Source organism: Quercus suber, unplaced genomic scaffold (assembly GCF_002906115.3).
Source record: "Quercus suber isolate HL8 unplaced genomic scaffold, Cork oak 2.0 scaffold_136, whole genome shotgun sequence".
Lineage (NCBI taxonomy): Eukaryota > Viridiplantae > Streptophyta > Magnoliopsida > Fagales > Fagaceae > Quercus > Quercus suber.
The window spans coordinates 438,576-446,864 of NW_027069598.1; the positions used below are offsets into that span (position 1 = coordinate 438,576).

General features: G+C 27.8%; 1 long non-coding RNA gene across 1 annotated transcript; it reads left to right on the plus strand.

Annotated features, from left to right (window-relative positions):
* The first annotated feature begins 6,159 nt into the window (after positions 1-6,159).
* Positions 6,160-7,107, plus strand: LOC136068815 (uncharacterized). The gene is made up of 2 exons (XR_010630138.1): positions 6,160-6,272; positions 6,678-7,107. It is a non-coding gene; the product is annotated as an uncharacterized LOC136068815 (long non-coding RNA).
* The last annotated feature ends 1,182 nt before the right edge of the window (positions 7,108-8,289 follow it).

The following is an 8,289-nucleotide window of genomic DNA, read 5'->3' on the forward strand; positions in this document are numbered from 1 at the left end:
TGTTTATCACATCATTATTATGTATATATAATAATATAAAATTGAAGATTAAAAATTAATTATAATTTTTTTAAGATACCTCAGTTAGAATTAAAAAAAAGAAAAAAGAAAAAAGACTCACTTTAGGTTAAAAAGAAAGAAAAAGAAAACAGAAAGACTCACAGCACCAAAAAAAAAAAAAACTTTAGGATTTATAAAAAAAGAAGAGACTCCTATTAGGACTCTCTCTTCTCTCCTTAAAACCCTAGCAATTACCATCTCAAAACCCTAAACTTTAAATTCATTTTAAGATTAAAAAAGAACAAGAAGAGAGACTCACTAAAAAAAAAAAAAAAAAACTTAGGTTCTTTCTTTTTTATTTGCTTTCATATGTGCTTGAGATTTTCATTCTATCTTATTTTTTTGTTATGTTTAGAATTGATTTTCTTTTGAGTATTTGGGTTAGTTTCTATATTTTGACAGTGTTTTTGTGGGTTTAGTTTTTGGGTTGAAATTTCTAACAATTATTTTATATTGTATATGGCAGATGAAGCATCTCTATTTTTTGGAGAAAAACCAAAACTGCAACCTATGTCTTCCAGCCCCCAAGGAGTGGTAAATTTTTATTTGGTATATTATATATGAATTTTTTGATCTTAATTCTCTATCTTATATGTTTTTGCTTTATTGAGAATTTTTATTTGGGTTCATGTGATTTTTTGTTTTCTTAATTAAAGTTATGATTTTTCGTTGATTGATTTTTGTTTGCAAAATGTCTATAATATGCATATTATTGACCCAATTTTCTATTTCTAAATTTTTTGTAAGCCATTACAATGTTGTAGTTTCTTAATCGATTTAAGATTTTATAAAATTATTTTAATCTACCTCACAAATAAGTAAGTTCCTGTGCATAGCACGGGTTAGCGACTAGTAATCTATATATATAATAATAGGTGAAACAGAGAGAAAATCCAATTAGATTTCAATTGGATTCTCAATTTTGAGCCACTTGTCCTAACCAAAACTCAAAAAAAAAAAAATTAATTAGATTATAAATTTGACTTCAATTTTGTGTCATGTATCTTATCTAAATTTTCTAATTTTTGTACCCAAATAAATGATGCATTAACATTTAACACGGAAGCCAAGAAAATCACAATGATAATGCTCATTGGCCTAAGCAAGAACATCTTACCTGCATACTTTTATAGAGATTATAAATTGGACTCCAATTTTGTGTCATGTATCTTATCTAAATTTTCTAATTTTTGTGCCCAAATAAATGATGTATTAACATTTAACACGGAAGTCAAAAAAATCACAATAATAATACTCATTGGCTTAAGCAAGAACATCTCACCTACACACTTTTATAGGTGATCTCAATAGAGTCTGGAGCTCTTCTAATCCCACAACCAGAACCAAGGAGTCCAACGAGAAAGACTATAAAAGTAAAACATCATCTCCTCTTAATTCCATATCGTTATCCTATGTCTCCTCCTCTCTCAACCTCTACTAACTAGATCCACACACTGCCCTCTCCTCCTCCTTATGGATTTCTTAGAGCAAGGCCAGGTTCAAACACAATGTTTAATCCCACTCTTCCTTACTTCACACTCTCATACATTAGCGTTTCATTGGTGCCTCCAAGAAGATTCCAAACTCAATGATCAATTCTTATTTTTTAATAGTTTTTAGTGTGTCTGGATTAAGATTTAGTTAATTTGTTAAAAGTGACAAAAATATAATCATATATATTATATTAAGTTGAAGTTCAATTTTAGAATTCAAATTGAATCAAATTTATTACTAATTGTAGTTTAATTTTGTGCTATGTGTCCAATTTGATTTTTAAATGTTGGTGTTAAGTTACTTCCTTGTCTTTCTACTGCAATTTTTTATTCAAATTGTTACAATTTAATCTGAAATTTTATTTGAATTTTCTTATTTTTGTTACTATCATATATTATCATTCCAATTGTTCAATTAGAATCTGAAATTGGAGTCCAATTTTACTATACACGTGTACAATCTAATTATTTTTAATTTTGCTGTCATGTGCAGAAGCCAATGAGATGAAATTAATAACACATTAAATAAAAAGAAAAAAGAAAAAAGACTCACTTTAGGTTAAAAAGAAAGAAAAAGAAAACAGAAAGACTCACATCACCAAAAAAAAAAAAAACTTTAGGATTTAATAAAAAAAGAGAGAGACTCCTATTAGGACTCTCTCTTCTCTCCTTAAAACCCTAGCAATTACCATCTCAAAACCCTAAACTTAAATTCATTTTAAGATTAAAAAAAGAACAAGAAGAGAGACTCACTAAAAAAAAAAAAAAAACTTAGGTTCTTTCTTTTTTATTTGCTTTCATATGTACTTGAGATTTTCATTCTATCTTATTTTTTTGCTATGTTTAGAATTGATTTTCTTTTGAGTATTTGGGTTAATCTCTATATTTTGACAGTGTTTTTGTGGGTTTAGTTTTTGGGTTGAAATTTCTAACAATTATTTTATATTGTATATGGCAGATGAAACATCTCTATTTTTTGGAGAAAAATCAAAACTGCAACCTATGTCTTCCAGCCCCCAAGGAGTGGTAAATTTTTATTTGGTATATTATATATGAATTTTTTGATCTTAATTCTCTACCTTATATGTTTTTGCTTTATTGAGAATTTTTATTTGGGTTCATATGATTTTTTGTTTTCTTAATTAAAGTTATGATTTTTCGTTGATTGATTTTTGTTTGCAAAATGTCTATAATATGTATATTATTGACCCAATTTTCTATTTCTAAATTTTTTGTAAGCCATTGCAATGGTGTAGTTTCTTAATCGATTTAAAATTTTATAAAATTATTTTAATCTACCTCACAAATAAGTAAGTTCCTGTGCATAGCACGGGTTAGCGACTAGTAATCTATATATATAATAATAGGTGAAACAGAGACAAAATCCAATTAGATTTCAATTGGATTCTCAATTTTGAGCCACTTGTCCTAACCAAAACTCAAAAAAAAAAAAATTAATTAGGTTATAAATTTGACTTCAATTTGTGTCATGTATCTTATCTAAATTTTCTAATTTTTGTGCCCAAATAAATGATGCATTAACATTTAACACGGAAGTCAAGAAAATCACAACGATAATGCTCATTGGCCTAAGCAAGAACATCTTACCTACACACTTTTATAGAGATTATAAATTGGACTTCAATTTTGTGTCATATATCTTATCTAAATTTTCTAATTTTTGTGCCTAAATAAAGGATGCATTAACATTTAACACGGAAGTCAAGAAAACCACAATAATAATACTCATTGGCCTAAGCAAGAACATCTCACCTGCACACTTTTATGGGTGATCTCAATAGAGTCTGGAGCTCTTCTAATTCCACAACCAGAACCAAGGAGTCCAACGAGAAAGACTATAAAAGTAAAACATCATCTCCTCCTAATTCCATATCGTTATCCTATGTCTCTTCCTCTCTCAACCTCTACCAACTAGATCCACACACTGCCCTCTCCTTCTCCTTATGGATTTCTTAGAGTAAGGCCGGGTTCAAACACAATGTTCAATCCCACTCTTCCTTACTTCACACTCTCATACATTAGCGCTTCATTTGTGCCTCCAAGAAGATTCCAAACTCAATGATCAATTCTTATTTTTTAATAGTTTTTAGTGTGTCTGGATTAAGATTTAGTTAATTTGTTAAAAGTGACAAAAATATAATCATATATATTATATTAAGTTGAAGTTCAATTTTAGAATTCAAATTGAATCAAATTAATTTCTAATTGTAGTTTAATTTTGTGCTATGTGTCCAATTTGATTTTTAAATGTTGGTGTTAAGTTACTTCCCTATCTTTCTATTGTAATTTTTTATTCAAATTGTTACAATTTAATCCGAAATTTTATTTGAATTTTCCTATTGTTGTTACTATCATATATTATCATTCCAATTGTTTAATTAGAATATGAAATTGGAGTTCAATTTTACTATACACGTGTACAATCTAATTATTTTTAATTTTGCTGTCATGTGTAGAAGCCAATGAGATGAAATTAATAACACATTAAACACTCATGCTTTGGGAATCGGTAGTACCAATTTAAATCTATTAGACCTGTTTCGTGATAATACAACTATGAAGGATGTATAAAAACACGCACAAACCCATCTCTCTATAAAAAGAGATTGGAGAGAATTTCTTTTATCAGCCATGAAACTTCAGAAGTTTTTTCTTCACACAAATTCCTATCATGTTACAAAATGACCCATCGTAAAACTACAAAATGAGTACAACTCTAAGGGTTTATTTATTTATTTTTAATTTAAAATTTTTTAAGCTACGAAAATGTCAATCACTAATAGAGATTGAAGATTCAAAAGCGTGAATGGATCTTTTGGATAAACATTGCCACCAAGGTTCATCTTTCTGTATAAAATATATATGCTGCTAAGTTTTGTTAATGAAATTTTCTGGTTAATAATATGAATTTAGATTTAACTGAGCCTTTTAAACATGAATAAACTCATGATTAATAATATATCCATTCCCATGCGGTAGCACGGGGCTACATACTAGTTAATAATAGTGTATCTTAAGGTTCATTTCAAATTTCTTTGTGTATATAATTCATGTATTTAATAATTATTTGCCTATGTTAAAATTGAAATTAAAATTGCTATATAACGTAGCACTTAAAATTTGTCATTCGGCATGTGCTGTTTTAATTTCATTACCTAACAAGATGACTACTTTCAAAGGCACAGGTATGAAAGAAATGAAAATGAGTTATTGGTTGGTGCATGAGTTACTTGGTGCTAAAATATACTACATCTCATTCATTGAATATTTCTCATAGGAAAACTGAGAAAAATCTGAGGTATCTTAAATTGCATTTTTCCAACCAGTTACAATATGTAAAATTTTAAGCCCAAATTTTTTGAATTTTCTTCATATTAAAAAAAAAAAAAAAAAAAAAATTTAAGCCCAAATTTTTTGAATTTTCTTCATATTAAAAAAAAAAAAAAAAAAAAAACTGAAACTTTGACATTGAATAACACTTTTTTGCATCACTGAAAAACACTAGAATTATTCCCACCCACTTCAATGTGTAAGATGTTAAGGTAAATAGCAAAGTCCTTGGGATCATTTTAAACACTAGAAAAAGTTTTTTTTTTTTTTTTAATTCTAAAACTTTAGACTGTTTTTTTCTACCTTTTTCTCTTTTCCCTTTGATGGTGTGAACATATGTATTAATCATTTAAAAAATGTGAGTGTGAAACAACATTTCTAAATTTCAAAAGCACAATTGTAGTTAAAACTTTTTTTTTTAATTTCTTTTTATGGGAAGTTAAAACTTTTTACCCAATTGCTCTCTCCTCCCGCCATTGTTGTTGTTTTTTAATTTTTAGGAATATTGGATATTTAGATGGGTTTGTGGAGCAATGAAAGTGATGAGAGATACAGCTAGCCTCAATAATTATGTCAAAAAAAAAGTAGTTTTTTATTGTAAAACTTTAGACTGTTTTTTTTTTCTTTTTCTTTAGCTGGGGTCGTGTTATGGTGAGTTTGGTTCGGCTTATTGTAAAAGTGCATAATGAAAAAGTGAAGTTTTCAAAAAATGCATAATAAAAAAGTGTTTTTTCAAAAAGCTGAGTGTTTGGTAAAAATTGTTAAAAAGTGTTTTTTGAAAAAGCTGAGTGTTTGGCTAGAATTTATAAAAGTAGCGTTTTGAGTTATAAATTACCAAAAAGGACAATGTATATATAAGAGCATATCTAGCAGGTTAGGTAAATTTTTGTACTATTTGGACAGTCAACAGTGACATTTACCTTTTGCCTACCCACTTTTTTAATTAAATTTATTCTTTTTTAATCTTTATTTTTTATTTTTCTATTCATTCTCAACAATTATATTTTTCAACAAAAAATTATATCCAGAATATTTTTTGCAATACTTTCACAAGAATCATAACATCTTATATGAAAAGTTGTTACAATTCTAATTTGAACTCACTACTGAAATTATATTTTTACTCACCAATATTAGTTAATTACTTAAAATTTATTGTGAAAATATTGTGGTATTATTTTTGAATTGTGATTTCTTATTCTTTGCCTTTTCTTTCATCCATACGTTTGCCTTTTTTTTTTTTTTTTTTCTCTTGCATTTTGTCCACCACACACGTATATCCATATTAGTACATCCTCTCCTTTTTCTTTTCTTTACTTCCACTTGATTCCAGAAGCTCCTCACTCTTTCTTTCTCCGACTCCCTGAGGTATTTCTACTTTCTCTTTTTTTTTTCTTCTAAACCGAAGATAAAAAAAAAAAAAAAAACCAGAAGCTCCTCGCTCTTTCTATTTTTTTTCACTCTTTCTTTCTCCAACTCTCTTTTCTTCTATCGGCTTCTACCAGGGGTCATATTGGCTTCTATTTTTTTTTCCTTGTTCTTGATTAGTTGTTGTTTTTGATTTTAGATTTGTCAGATCGGCTTCTATTTTTTTTTCTTGATCATTTATTATTGTTGTTCTAATTTTATTTTATTTTTTTGTTCTTGATCTACTGCTGTTGTTGTTTTGATTTTAGATTTGTTGTTTAAATTATATTAGTTTTATAAGAGCAAGAATTTTTTTTGCTTTTATTGTTGTGGTTTGATTAATTTTATTGCATGAGTGAGCTTCAGGGCAAAGGGCAGAGCAGAGAGTTGAGATGAGAGGCGTGAGAGTGAGCTTCAGGCGTGAGTATGAAGACACCTTGCCCTTTATTCAAGGGCAATTTCGTAATTGAACTCTCCCCAACGGATATATATCAAACGCCCAGACCGAACTTTTACTTTATGCACCGAAACTATTCCAAAACTCAAACGCACGTTTCTTCACAAATATAAAATGCAACTTTTTCCAAAAAGTTGCGTTTTATACTAACCAAATGCGCGTTTTGAGCTGGCTTTTTTGAAAATGCAACTTTTGAGCTTCAAAAGTTGAAACAAACGGGTACTTAGGGCATGTTTGGTAGACTGTAATAGGCGTTATAATGTAATAGTTATTCCTATGATTTAGTTATTATTTAGTTTGATTATGTTTTTATTACAAGAAATAATCATTCCTTATGAATAGCTATTCTTCAAAATGAGGAATAATTATTCCCCTTTAAAAGGTAGTATTAGCTATTCCTTAGTAAGTGCAATAATTTCAAAACTTAATATATTTCCAAATAAACAAACTTTCTATATACATCTATTAATTAAAAATAAAAAAATAACACATATCTCTCTTAAATTTAAAAATAACAATTTTTAAGTAGATATAATTGTATGAATAAGATATTTCCTAAAATAAATGTTAAGTTTCATTCTAATGTTATAACTCACAACCAAACTAATGAATATGTTTAGTTATTACATTACAACACACTTTATTACTAGTAATAAAAATTACAATTCATGTCGTAATCCTCGTTCAGTGTACCAAACATACCTTTATTGTGTTAATCATTTACAAAGAGGGAGTGGGAAACCGAGTATATGTGATTAGTGTGAATGCAGTTAGCAGCTATAGCAAGCAGTAGTGTGAAAACAACATTTCTAAATTCCAAAATCACTAGCAGCTAAATAAAAAACTTATAACTTTGAGGATTTAAATGAATCAACCAACCTTTTCTTTTATAAAAAAATGAATAATCAAGCTGCTACATCCAGCTCAAACTTGAGTTTATGATCAACAACTATTAAACATGGCTCAAATATAATAACATGTTCATAAATAAAATTAACATCATGCTCATTTTTTTTTTTTTTATTATCGTAGAATGATGCTAGATTTAAGTATACATTTATGTATATAGGTTTCTCCAAAAAAAAAAAAAATTATGTTTATACATGCATAAAAATCTTCTTAAATATATTTAAGATTTGAAGAATTGTTATTTATAAGTAAAAAAATGATAGCTCAAATGATAGGTATTAGCTAGTAAGAAATTGTGTACAATAAGAGTCTATTTAGGATTCGCTTATTTTGCTAAAAATACTATAGATAAAGGTAAAAATTAGCTGAAATAGTACAGTGGGACCTGTGAATAGTATCAAAAAGTGCAGTGAGACCCATAAATAGTAGCAAAAATAAGCTAAATAGTAAAATAAGCTGGCAGAAAATAAGCTATCCATTTGACAAAAATTATTTTTGCCAACTTATTTTACTATTTAACTTATTTTTGCTATTATTTATGGGTCTTATTGTACTTTTTGATACTATTTATGAGTCCTATTGTACTATTTCATCTAACTTTTACTTTTATCT